Source organism: Leptidea sinapis, chromosome 2 (assembly GCF_905404315.1).
Source record: "Leptidea sinapis chromosome 2, ilLepSina1.1, whole genome shotgun sequence".
NCBI classification, from domain to species: Eukaryota; Metazoa; Arthropoda; class Insecta; order Lepidoptera; family Pieridae; genus Leptidea; species Leptidea sinapis.
In genome coordinates this window covers 4,241,510-4,256,635 of record NC_066266.1, presented here as the reverse complement: position 1 = coordinate 4,256,635, position 15,126 = coordinate 4,241,510, and the positions used below count along the sequence as shown (strand labels likewise).

Sequence of the window (15,126 nt, the reverse complement as noted above, 5' to 3'; positions counted from 1 at the left end):
TTAAACATCCATGACTCGGAAACAAACATCCATATTCATCATAAAAATTCTTGCACCTTCCGGGATTCGAACCCGGGCCTCTAGCTTAGTAGGTAGGATCGCTATGTATAATATGTCAATATCTACGCTTACTCAGATACAATAAGATATCTAACACTAATTCAGATATTGATTATTACTAGTCTTGGTATAAACATTTTCTTTGACAGTGTGAGACTGGGGAATTGCCACCTAGGATCTTTCGACGAAGTGCATTTCAAAGTGGAGAAATAGGCTTACGTGGAATTCTTGCTGGAACTCTTATATTTTTTATTGTATTTATTTGGAGAAAAAAACACAACAATTATCGTTAAATCTAGGTACAAATAAGTGGCTTATAATCTATAATGCTAAAACAATTGTTCTTTAGAAATTTCTCACTAAGACTTAAAGTTTCTAATGTGACTAAGGAAAGTTTAATTATAATTAATGATTACTGAATAAGAACATTAAAGAAAATAACTAATGTTACAGAATTTATAAGCTTCATTTTAAATCATGTATTGCAGTAATTCTCTTGTTTATTACATTTTTAAATTGTGCTAATTTAATTATATTAAAATCAATATAAATATCAACAGAGAATAAGATTTTATTTTATTAATTCATAAGTCTATTAATTGGAGCGCGGAAACCTGCTTAACGCTATTTGGGGCAGACAATAAAACCGTTCAGTGGTTTTCAAAATCAAATTCAAATATTTTTATTCAAAATATGATGTGACATCACTTATTGAAAGTCAAAAAACTACCACCCATTCCAAATAATGCCTCAGACCTTAGAAGAACGGCCGCAACAAAACGGTTAAGACATGATCCAGAAATTCCTATCATGATATAAGGAATAAAGAGCTGTTCTACCTGATTCCTGGCGCCGAATTCCACTGTCGCACCACACGCCACAAATAAGAATGCCATCCTATCCAAATGGATGTGTGGCGGTCCTCCATTTTTGCGGTTTTCAAGGAACTTTCTTCCCAGTACGACCAAGATGTGGAATAAGCTTCCTTCCAGGACGATATTATGATATGCAAAAAAGCGCGTACACTTTTATAAAGCGCCGGCAACGCTCTTCTGGTATTGCAAGAGAATGTGGGCGGCGGTGATTACTTAACATCAGGTTACCCGTTCGCTCATTTATCCTCTCTTCCATAATAAATAATAAACCATAGATTGTAAACCGATATTTGTATCAGTCATGTAGAGCCCGCTGTTGGGAAGAATATCATCCAAGAATGCCTACCATCAACTTTTAATTAGCGATTCTATTCCAATACAGTTCAGTTTAGGTACCTAAGCTGAATCGCTAAGATTCGTACCATGTAATGCCTATAACTGAATGGCGTTTGAATCGCTTATGCAAGAATGAACGAAAGAAATTAAGCTGTGGTCCGCGGTGTGAGAAGGAGATGACGCTGTACAATCGTTGTATAAGTTTGTCTCTCTTACTCCAACCATATTGCGTTGCGTTTCGAAACCTATAATGATTATGATTGTAGCGGTTTTTTGCGTAGAAATTACTACAAATACTTTTTAAAATTGCGCATTATAGCGTCAAATTATAAACCAGTAAGCCCTTTTTAGTACTTATTAAATAATAGTAATACTTATCTAAATAGGTATAATAAAATAAATAAAAGTTAAGTTATCTTTGTTTAAAAAGGCCCGTAAAAAAAGCTGTCCTAATACGTGATCTAGGATCAAGAATCTTATCACTGTCTTCGTAAGGGACAAGACAAGTGCCCAATTTAACCATTTTGTTAAGAATTCCTACACAGCCACAACAAAAAATAACACTTGTCAACATGACAGGTAGGATGAGACATAACTGGGGCTGGCATTTTTTCGTGACATTTTAAACGTTTTTTTGTACCATAAGTATTTGAAATAGACGATAATAGTTTTTTAATACTGGTTAAGTATATATAAGTATATATAACTATATAAGTATAAGTATATATAACTATATAAGTATATATATATACATATATAGTTTAATCACGGACTAGTAAAAAAAGAAGGACTCCGCGCCGTGATATTAACAAGTGAAGCACCCGTATGTTAATGTGTGTGCGGTTACGGGGTATACTAGTTACACAATTTTTTCTCCCTTAAATAATCATATATCCACAAATACTTTTATATTATTGTTTTTACACTTTTTCACAACGCACGACGGCATTTTTAAAATATTTTATTGCGACGCAAACTGATCTGTCACACACGATGGCAAATCTAATAATGGCGGCCGATCGGCTTGTATTAGTGTAAGTGTATGCGTGGGGCTATGTATTTACACGTTTACCGGCTTGTTTTGGCGCCTCACTGTTATGTAAGATGACACGGAGTCCTTATTTTTTTACTCTTCCGTGAGTTTAATGTAGTTTATTGACTATTTTGGGTACTTACGTATATGTTCCGTATTCCATAAGGTAGAATAGTCGAATTTATTTGATCATTCTTCACCAGTTCCGTGCAAGGAGGATGTGAATACTACGTAATAAGAGGCGTGACTGCCTAATATAAAAATTAAATTTAGTTTAGTATGAAACGTGCAGTGATTTGACATAAGTTTAAATAGTAGTAATTACAGTATGGCGATTGGAGACGAAGTATAATCCGGCTAAGTTTGATAGTGAACAGTTGCTTAAAACGTGGTGGATTTCGGCTATCTCCATCTTTTACAATATTACTTGTAGCCGTCATCTGTCAATCTATCAATGACTGCACGTTTCATACATTCGAGTGAATCGCTTTTTTCCTAGAGTGTTTTCTAGGCTGCAAATGTCATAATGGTCTAAATCCTAAAAAGTGTCCTTGATGCCGTAATGCATGGTCAATTATCCAAATGTTCTGAGTTTTCTTGAGTGTTAATTCCGCCAATATTTGTCTTCGAACAAATTGACAGGTGTTATGCCTCCACACGAGCCATCAAGGGATGTTGACTTGCCAAACTCTGGCACGAGACCAGCCTCTTATTACGTAGTATTTCCATCCTCTTTGGTAATTTGTCTTCTATTTTTGTTGTCATTTATTTTGACAAATAGGATTTCAGGTAACTGATAAGCTTAATTACCTAGTTGACAGCTGAAATGTTTATTTTAAGAGTTCGTCTTGTCTATTGCTGTCTGTCTGCCTACCAGTGGTTTTGTAATGCCAATGTAAAAAATGACTCAACAAGCCTTCACCTAAATCGAAATTATATTAAAATATGCTACTTAGATTTAAAAGAAAATAAAAAAAAAAACATTTTTATATCAACATCAAATGGTACAATTTTATTATTTTAGTGATAAAAAATTTAAGTTTATCTGTCTTTCATGTTCTTTTTAAAGGTCGGAAAAAGCTCAATTATCATCTTCACAGCTAACACTCGGTAATGTCAAATTGTGAAAAATTTTAACGGTCATGACAAAGATAATTATTTCTGTGATGATTCATACGTTGTAAAATCAACCCGTACTGCCCATCTGGCAAAAGCAACAACAAACACTTAAAATTCACAATAAAACAATTGATTTACGCGTCCACAAATTTTTAACGTTAGTAATTTATGGGCTCTATCACCGCCATAAACCTACCGCATTTAACTATCGCACGTGTGACTTGGCTGAATAAATTACCTTTGCCTACGCATTGAAATTTACTGGCACCACAGAGTAGCGATAACGTACACAGAGGATCAAGGCTTCTGACGTTGTTATTAACGCGTTCACTGCCGTATTGGAGTCGAAATGATTACTGAATTTAAACCCGCATTCATAAAGGTTTAATATCGGCTTGGGATCTTTCATTTTGTAAAATGTATTTGTATGTTTATTCACTTTGTTCATGATATCACTTCGCTGAAAGCAGCAGACCAAATTAATGTTTGGCTTGCAAACAAAGTGTTATCTGTTGTTTTTTGTTGGTAAATTTTATTGAATTCCTTTTTTTAATTGACTACAAGCTCGTTATTTTTTTTTATTTGGCTTATTTCGTGTCATTGAATGGAATTCCTAAAGAATTGTTATTTTTAGACGATGTGGATAAAGGAGCGTACGGGTCTCCTGATGTTAAGTGATCACTGCATCTTTCCCGGCCCTTAAGGAAGGAGTACACAATTTTTGAAGGTACGCATGTCGTATCGTCCTGGAAACTTCGCACAAGGAACCTCATTTATTACTAGTTACCCTACATTCTGTTGTATTGCCCGTTTTTATCTAGAAATTGCTTAAGTCTCTACATATAATAATAAAATAGTCGGCGTGCCCGTGTACAGACACGGTTTTTTTATAAAAGTATCGAATATACAGATTTTTACTTTAAAAAAAACTGTAAGTGAGGTCAAAAATTTGTTTCTGTACGCTTATCTTAAAAACGGTTAAACCGGTTTTTGCGACCTGCAGTTTTATCTGATACATTTGGCAAGCTCCCCGTTTTTTCTTTTGTTTTATTCCAATAGATTCTAAAATAAACAAATACGTCTTCGTTATTACATCGACCTCTTCAAAATTAATATATATTGTATATGGGTATATATATATGAACTCAAAGTTTTATCCTTTGCTAAGGTTTAAACAGCTAGAAATAAGACTTATTTTTTTATGAAAATAAGGGACGAGAGGGGCAGGACGTTGAGCTGACGGTAATTGATACGCCCTACCCATTACAATGCAGTGCCGCTTAGACTCAACCCAAAAATTCTAAGCGGCACTACAATTGCGCTCGTCTCCTTGAGACATAAGATGTTAAGTCTCATTTGCCCAGTAACTTCACTAGCTACGGCGCCCTTCAGACCGAAACACAGTAATGCTACTCATTACTGCTTCACGATAGAAATAGGGGCCGTTGTGGTACCCATAATCTAGCCGGCTTCCTGTGCAAAGGAACGTCCCACTGGTGAAATACATAAGGAACAATGTTAAAATCGTTCGTTACAATAAATTCAGAGTATCGAAATGCGGATATTATTTCACTTTACGGCGAGCCTTCAATAGATAATACTGCAAGATGCAGTACAATTTATCTTCTTTCGATTCCGTGATGTAGTTAGTGGAAATAAGACAGCTCGGAAGACAAACGCTTTAAACACCCCTATTCAAATTCAAATATTATTATTAAAAATAGGATGTGACATCACTTATTGAAAGTCAAGAACTACCACCCATTCCAAAATGAATGCCTCAGACCTGAGAAGAACGGGGGCAACAAACTCAGCGGGCTTTATTTTTCATCGAAAAAATATGATTACAAAGTAATATTGGGCAGTACTACATTCCCAATCTGTATCGGTATCATTAAGAAAGTCATTTATGTTAAAGTAACCTTTACCACACAAACGTTTTTTAACAATTCTTTTGAATAACGTAATACCTCTGTTTTGAACATTTTCTGGGATCTTGCTGTAAATGCATTGTCCTGTATATTACTGAAGTATTTTTATTAAAACACCTGCGAATACTGGCACGTAACAAGTTTCAATAGATCAGTACACGTCGACCACCGAAGAGATAACAATATCTTGCGATTCCTGTAACACAATTTGTCCTCTATCAATGTCTTGCGTCGTTTGTGGAAATAAAATGCCTATAAACAAGCCATTTACAATAAGTTTGCGTGTCAGGCTTCAATACAAGACATTTCTTCACTTTTGTTCAACGAAACTGTATAGAAGGTAAATATTTTACTTGTATTTATATAGATAGATAGGTACAGCATACGTACTAGACGGGCACATGATATCTTGACCTGGCTGGAACGTGAAGCTCCCTCTTGTTCCCCTTTCACCCCCTCTCTTTCGTCCTGTTGCGTCTGTACGGCTTGCGATTTCATTACTGTTACCAACTACCTTTATCAGCTCGATCCATTTGACCGCGTGCAACGCAGAGCAGCTCGATTTGTCGGGACGCATACTCTGTGAACAGCTGGATCACTTGGCGTTACGTAGAGACATCGCTTCATTGTGTGTCCTCTACCGCATTTATCCCGGGGAGTGTTCCAAAGAGCTGTTTCACCTGATTCCTGCCGACGAATTCCACCTTCGCACGACACGCCACAAGTTAGGATATCATCCCTATCATCTGGATGTGTGGCGGTCCTCAACAGTACGGTTTTCAAGGAGCTTTCTTCCACGTACTACGAAGCTGTGGAATTTACTTCCTTCAAAACAAGCGCGTACACCTTCCTTAAAGGCCGGCAACTCTCCTGTGATTCCTCTGGTGTTGCAAGAGAAAGAGGGCGGCGGTGATCACTTAACACCAGGTGACGTACGCTCGTTTGTCCTCCTTTTCCTTAAAAAAAACTGTTAGGTACATGTCGTGATATTTTCGTGCTGTCACTGTTTTGTTTTTGTAGTTATCATTATTACGTTTTGACTTTTGTTGTTAATAATTCAGTAGTTTCTGTTGTTATAATAATACTGCCAAAAAATAAAAACACATTTTTTACTTAACCCATATTTTTTCATTGATTTTTCATCAGTGTGATAGTAAGAATCAGCATCACAACACATCTTCACATCAATCTATAATACTGAGAGATAAATCGTTGTTTAATTATTACTAATAATATCCCAGTGATGCTTGTTTTGCACACCGTACAAAGCGACGATGTGACGTCATCGACGTCATGTCCAAAGATAATATAACCGGGTTTGGCGTATTTCTATGCCATAGATACAGTGAGGACTGTTCCCTGTGTAAACTGTAACCAATGATGGACTCTACTAATAAGGCCAAATTATTCGCAGCGAGATATAAAATGTGACGCTTTTGACACATGATACATCAAAATTCGAATAAACAAAATGGCGGATTTGGCGCCATGATGAAGTTTAATTAATCCATATTTATTCACGTCCCGCATAATTATATGAAAACGTAATATAAACGTTGACGTGATTTCGCATAAATATCGACAATAAGCAGATTGAGACAAAGTAAACTATAAATTAAAACATACACAGCAAAGCCAAATTGGCTTCGAAGAAGCTGGGCGTCATTAATACTTCAAGCCGGCCCACATACTAGCGCTCTACAAAGCGCAGGTCCGGCCACGCATGGAGTATTGCTGTCATCTCTGGTCTGGCGCACCCCAATATCAGCTCGATCCATTTGACCTCGTGCAACCTAGAGCAGATCGAATTGTCGGGGACCCAGTACTCTGTGAACGGCTGGATCACTTGGCGTTGCGTAGAGAGATCGCTTCATTGTGTGTCCTGTACCGCTTTTACTATTTATGGGAGTGTTCCGAAGAGCTGGTTCATCTGATTCCTGCCGCCGAATTACACCTTCGCACGACACGCCACAAGTTAGCATATCATCCCCACCATCTGAATGTGTGGCAGTCCTCCACAGTGCGGTTTTCAAAGAGCTTTCTTGCGGTGTTTTCGGGACGATACGACATGGGTCCTCAAAAGTCCTCTGGTGTTGCAAGAAAATGTGGGCGGCGTTGATCACTAAACACCAGGTGACCCGTACGCTCGTTTGTCCTCCTTTTCCATAAAAAAAATACACGTGATAAACAGAACGTAATAATATTTCTACCGTGAATCAGTAATGTGTAAACATGTGTTTCGGTCTGTTGGGCGCCGTGTGAAGTGTAAAGCTAGTGAAATTACTGGGCAAATGAGACTTTAATAATTATATCTTAAGGTGACGCAATAATTGTAGTGTCGCTCAGAATATTTGGGTTTTTCAAGAATACTGGCACTGCATTGTAATGGGTGGGGCGTATCAATCACCATCAGTTGAACGTACTGCTCGTCTAGTCCCTTATTTTCATAAAAAAATACATACTTAGTAAAAATAGACAAAACGATTAGCATTTCCTAACACTAGACTCAATAACTTTGTGGTTAGTAAATACATCTGAAATCAATTTACTTACAAACTGTTGACTCTATGAGAGTAGAGACCCTTACGTCGTCTAAGGCCTTGTCACGAACGAAAGATCTCTTATCTCTTTCACTCGCCTCGTTACAAACACTTTCTCTCTTTCGTTTCATGCCGTTCTTTCGCTGTTGGTCGCTATATCTGGTTCCTTTCTTATCCCGTCAAAACAACATATATAGTTATAAGTACCTATATGCTAACGTTTCATGGACCAAAGACTACAATATTTTCATTACCTCTTTTGGCATTACTTTCTAACATTTTTGAAAGGTATTCAGAATTATAAGTGTGTGCGTGTAAAATTTACGCGCGATTTAAGTAAAACTTAATAATAATTAACAGATACATAAATACATTATAATTATAAAATATGAATAATGCTTAACGTATTCATATAATAAACTAAAATGTTATCAAAAACCCTTTGTCCGGTGTGGGGTTTCAACCCACGTTAATGTTTTTTAATTCAATCCTACCCCGCGGCCCACTGTAATGCGACATGCGATAGTTTAGGAAACAATTTAATGCGATGAGCTTAAATAAAGTCTTTCTCACGCTTTAACACCGATTAAAAAAGTGTGTGTGTACTTATGTATGTACGCAAGAAGTTATACTTTTTGGCCTAACGATACAAAAAACTTATGAAAATCATTTTTTCCTTTTGCTATTCTACGTTTTTAGAAAGAAAAATTTTATAAAAATATTGCAAAGATAGCTTTGACATTTAGTTATTAAATAAAGAATACGGCTGTTTGGGCTTGAACCCTTTGCCTGTCCTAATAATGGACGAAGAAACAAAAAAAAAATAACGAATGATGCAAACGTCAGATAATTTTAGGAACCAACTTCAACCTCTTACATTTGGTTACAGTGATGCGCGCGCATCTTAATATTTCACTCTCATCATATTTTCATAATGCGACTAAAGAAGTATACCTAACTTAAAACACACACACAAACGAAAATGATGATGAGTAATATCTCCTTGACTCCTTGGAGATAGGGTAGGGCGGGGCTAGTTGAGCAATTTTTCACTTGAGCGGCTATAGCTCCTCAACGATAACTCTTAATGTCTTGTTCTGCATACTGATCAATTACTATTATATCCCTTAGCAAAAGTGTCCATAGTAATTATTTTTAGCTAGATGAGATTAAGAGCTTTAGCTGTTTAAATACCGAAAGTCATGTTTGCTCAACAAACCCCATGGGTGAGGTAAGTTGAGCAAGGATATGGGGCAAATTGAGCACTCAGATGGATTCAATGTTAACTAGACAAGAAATCAAATTTGTTTTTGACAATAATCTTTTATTTATAATTTTTATGGGCAAAACGACAAAACTAAATTATTCGAATAATGAACTCATGTCATTGTTGCAATTGACACAAACGATAGTAAGACCAGCACCAGGCTCACATTTTGTGAGAGCCCATTTTCTGCAAACTTGACATTGTATTCATGTTTCTCGCCTTGTAAACTTTAAACTTCCCAGCTACAATCTTATTTTGCTTCAGCACAGTGGAAACTCCTGTCTCATCCACATTCCAAATATCTGATACACTGAATCCATGTTTGTTGAGCAACTATAGCTCAACTAGCCCCACCCCGAAATTTTAAGACAAAGGTGAGATTATGAACTATCTGTAAGAATTATACGCAGAACCTTTATATGTATCAAAAGTAGAATAAATGTATCATTGTATAACACTTACCCGATTAAAAACAAATGAAATCTACCAATGTTAGACGAAATATACTGCTTACAACTATTTAACTCTTTGTTGTCAAAATAAATAATGCTGTCATGTACTTTACTCGATCGACGTGGCACCACTGGCCGTCGTGCGACAAGTTCTTCTCTGTCGACGCTTTCCTTTCGCTATTTAATGTTTCTGCGTGCGGTGTATAGTTTCCGAGATATTTTGATTGCCAACTTGCCCCTATGCTCAACTAGCCCCGCCCTACCCTACGATGCTGACCTTAGAACTGATCTTCTACCCTAAGTTCCCTTAGGGCTCGTGTCGACGGCGTCACCGCCGCATCTTCGCCGCCGCATCTTCGCCGCCTCGCATGAACCCCGATAATATGATTTATAGTCAAGATTGCCGCGTAAAAATCAGAAAAAATTAACCAAATCCGCAGCGGATGAAAAGTTTTTCGCGGAAGTAATCTCCTACTATCAATTAAACCCCAAGTTCATAAATTAATAGCTGCAAAAATACATAAAAAAGCAACAGAGGAATATAACAATATGTAGGTTTTATTACATAAATATTCCAAATTATTTCCGTCAACTCGTTAGATTTATAAACATTACCACCCATAACACGTCTCACAATCACTGTTCCCACATTCAACCCGCGGCTTTATCTAAACCATGTTTTTATTGGAGAATTTGGTTCAAAGTGAGTCAATAAAGATCAGTACGCATGTAGGTCTGCGTATCGTCAGCGTGGGTGTAGAGAGATAATGCAGACTCTACGGCAAACAAAGCCGTTCGATTTTTGAATTTATCGATCTGTCAGTTGTAATGCTTTTCAGCCATGACTTACGTTCGAAGTAGTATTTATATTTAGAGCAGTTTTACACAGGATTAATGTTTTAAAAATAATGCGGTCATGTCTTAGTTTCAACAAGATATTTTGATTGTTTATTATAATAAATTTTTGTTACTAATGGAAATAGCGTCCTATGTCATCCTTCTCTCTGTTATCTGTAGGTATATTTCATTTAAAAATCTAAATTTAAATCCGTCAAACTTTTACTATCTGTCTATTGCTAGGCTAATAATTACGGGCCACCAAAACATAAGTTTACATCGCCTTTCGAAAAAAATTCTGTAAATATCATAGATTTACAATATACTATCGTATAGACAAACAAAGCGTGAAAGAGAGAAGAACATCTCTAATGAAAATGGAGAAAAAGAGGTCTATTACTTCTGTATCCGATTTTCAATGACAAGTAATAAGCAGTTTGACATGCTTTGGCAATATTCTCTAGTATTTTGTATATTAAACCATTAGCATGCATTATTCCTCTATCAGATGATCTATACGCTAGTATAATTTCATTCTACGGTGTAACCTATACACTTAATTGAGCGAAGCTGAGCGGAGCTCCCACCGGGTGACTACAATTGATTTCTGTGTTAAATTGTGTCTCGGCCATTTCTGGACCGATTTTGAATATTTTTCAACTTATAGAAGGCTTTCGAAAGGTTTATATATTTTTTAAATCCCCGAATTATCCCCGTAACAACTTGCCGAATTAACCCGGTCATAAATGTTACAAAAACAACTTTTACCAGTGGAAGGCTTCTTTGAACAGGATGCCCGGCTATGTGGGGACCACAGTTGTGCCTTTTTCTATCCTCAAGCTACTGCTTGAGGTTACAGTACAGTACAAGCAATATTAGTTAGAATTTAATTCAGTTCGAACCGCGCCGTAGCTAGTGAAATTACTGGTCTGAAGACAATTAACATATTACGAACCAATCCTGAAGCTAATCCTGAACGGAATTGGTAATTGGCAGGAGCTATCATCAGCTGACTATCAGGTGACGCCTAGCTCGTCTCCTCAGCTTTCCTTTCGAAGTACGTAATTGATACAAATCGATTATAACCGGTTTAAAACCGGGTCCAAGGCTTACCATTCCGATACTGGCACCTAAGAATTACTCACGTAATGCAGACGAAGTTGCGATCGAATGATAGTTTATAATTTATTGTCTGTGATACGGAAGAAACATTATCTATGTATCTTTCCTGAGAAAATGGAAGAATGCTTCCGGAGAAAAGCTTCAACTAGTTTCCTGTTAGCGGGAAAGCTATTTTTGTGGTGCGGTGATTTCCGCAACCTCTATATTAATCGGGTCTCACTATTCTACCTCGTATGTATAAATGAATGAGACGTATTCAGCTTTGTTTGTCAGGGTATCGTACACGATGGCAAACAAATGGGAATTTTTTACCGAGACTGTTCGCCTCTATGTCAGTCTCCCAGCGCGCTATTATATCTCTATAAATTGCAATAGTTAGTCAATGCAAATTAATAGTACCACTGTCATAAGTATACATATACAAATGCTTAGATTTTTTTTACATCCGTAGGAAAATCTTCCCCACCTGCATGTGCGACGTTCCTCCAGTGCGGTTTTCAAGAAACATTCTTCCACGTATTACAAAGCTATGCTATGTGCTTCCTTGTGCGGTGTATCCGGGTCGATACGACATGGGTACCTTAAAATAAAGCACGTACACCTTCCTCAAATACCGGCCACGCTCCTGTGATTCATCTGGTGTTGTGAGAGCTCACTTAACATCGGGTGTCCCGAACGCTCGTTTGTCCATTCTTCTACCATAAAAAGGCACCGATTCCGCTGATTGGCCTATTCTCTTAGATTCAGAATATAAAGCCAACGACTGTCCTCCTTAACATTTTTTTTATCATTTTCCGGCACTTAGACGCAGTTCTTAACGAATATTGCGGATATCGTATACGAAAAAAAACATTCGCTAAATAATTCGGTCATCTGAAGGTTGGCTTGTTCTCTTCAGCCGAAAGACGTCCACTGCTAGAAAAAGGCTTCCACCATAGATCTCCATGACGCTGGCTCATCTAACATATCCCGGCGATCCTTATGGCTATTTTGATGGCTCGTTCCAATACCGAATACAGGACAAATTTGCTTGAGTACATGTATTTTTTATCAGTTTCAATCAGTTATCGTATGGAATAAATATATATATAATATAAAATTTTGGTAACAGCCAGACGTCATGCACGAAAATCGTCACAGAAATGATCTCGTCCACGTCTGAATTTACTGAACCAGGAAAACACAGAACTACGAGAAAAGCCTTTGGTGATGAAGTCTCAGTTGATGTATCGGGCACCTTTGAGGTCCATAGTACCAAATATACAATATAGTTGTAGTAAAAAGGCTTTTTATTCAGATAATACAATATCACAAATATTATAATCTATAACTTCATATTTTTTACTTTTTCGTCAGTGACGTATTTAAAGAACGTCATTGTTTTTCGTAGATCTATTTGCCATTCGACAAAAGCCTTCTCCAAGAGGTTGGATTTCCATTACGGTCTTTGTTTGCTACTCTATTCCACATTACTCCTGCCACTTGCCTGATATCATCATCTTTTATGTGGTATCCCTCTTTTCCTAATTTTGTCCCATTTGTTTTGTCCCCCCATGATGTACCCTTTCCTGATTTTTGTGGTTATGTTTTGAACTTTTCTTTCTGTTAACAAAGCTACAAAATTCAACAAGAAATTATCCAACAACATGTATGTATTCAATTCAATACGCATTTATTCTGTTCGCTTGCAATATGTTATGATGCATTAACTGTCTGATAGAAGGAATAATACATTGGATTGACTTTTTCTAGATACAATTTTTATCAATGGAATTGATTGCACCGATACTCTCTCGTCAATTAATATATCCAATCCCATGAGACTTCCGAGAATCAGCAGATAAGATTCTTTTCGAATAAATACTGCAAAGTCAAACCGAGGTCAATTTAGCACACTTAATAGAATCTATTGTTGGTACCTACAATGTAGACTTCCAAAAGAATGGATATTTTTAGGTATTGGTAAGTTTTCTGCGTTTCGGAAAAATCTTTTATATTGCTGAAACTGCTCTGTTGATAGACAATAATTATCGTATGAGCAATGCTAATAAATAAATAAATAACTTTCTTATTGACTTAACTCACAGCTATAACTAGTGGTTAAATTCTCTTTGGTAATAACCAAATGACAATTTATTTACACAAAATACGGGAAACGTTCCATTTTCAAATCCCGTATTTTCTTAAAATAATAGTGTTACAATTGACCAGTCCAGAAACGTTTGGTATGCCTCTCGTATTAAAGTCTTATTCAAACCATTACCCTTCTTATACATTGACAATTACTAAGATAAATATTAGTTGGTAAGTTTACTTCCTAATTATTTTATGTTTTTAAGATTAGTTGCTCTTCTGCATCTGTTTGTACTTTTAAGATCTCTTTAACCTTTCCACATCGGCGCTCTTAAATACAGTAAATGCCTCTTCTTGTTTCTTCCACAATCTTCAGTTTTTACTCGCTTGTAGACAGCGCGCGCTTTGAGATCATTGGTTTTCTATGTTTCCGTTCAGTTGAGCGCGCGCTTTCGACGCGGATAGACATATTTTTGAGTTCATCTAGTTCGTCCGGAAATCGTCTGAAATGGAAATCGAAGCTTTGAATCCGGAACTATTAATTGATGAAATAGAGAAACGTCCTGTGATTTGGGACATGACAAGTAGCGATTATTCAGATTAGAATTTAAGAAGACGTGCTTGGAAAGAACTCTACCTTATGAATGAAGAAAAGAAGAAATTGTATCTACGTCTATCTTCGAAAAATGTAGAACTCAAACTATGTGAACACTATACAAAAAATTCAAAGCGCGTTCAACGCGCGTTGAGCGCTTGCCATCCGAACATGGCCTTAAACTTTATAGAAGCTCTCTTTTCTTTAATTTTTAAACTTTAATAGCTTCTAATTTATTATTAATAAATCTATGGAGCATTGCTCTAATGATGACTTAATGGAAAAGCATAGTTTTATACTTCAGCGGGTAGTTTTCTTGTGCGTGACCGACTTATGCTTTTGCTATCAAGAACTACCAAGTTAAAAGGTTTTCAATGTTATCTAGAAACTGTTCCATTCAATAACAGATTATCACGTTATTCATTAGAGTTTTATAAATCATCCGGTGGTTGTTTACAATATAATCAGTGGGAGGCTCCTTTGCACAGGAAGCCGGCTAGATTATGGGTACCATAACGGCGCTTCCTTCTACCGTGAAGCAGTAATGTGTAAAAATTACTGTGTTTCGGTTTAAAGGGCACGTTTGTGTTTCCCTTGAGGGCTCCAGTCTAGAATTTGCTTCGGTATATGGTTAGGATCCCTCGTGGCGGGTTGTACGATGGTCGTATTCAGTGATAAGATAAAAAAATAAATGAAAATTAATTTACTAAGAAGGAGGGAGGAAGAAGAACTTTACCACACATTTAAACAAAATAAATACGTAAATGAAAATTAATATTAGCTTAATCAAATAAATACAAAAGAAAAAAAAGCATCACTAAATGATCTGTGTGGCAGTGGTCTTCCAAAACTGGAGTCTAATCAGTTACAGTTGCGTCCATACTTG

General features: G+C 36.6%; 1 protein-coding gene across 1 annotated transcript in view; it reads left to right on the top strand.

The window, feature by feature from the left end:
* The window catches only part of LOC126975615 (protein turtle homolog A-like), a 151,581-nt gene that overhangs the window by 23,070 nt on the left and 113,385 nt on the right, over positions 1-15,126 (top strand). The window lies entirely within an intron of this gene.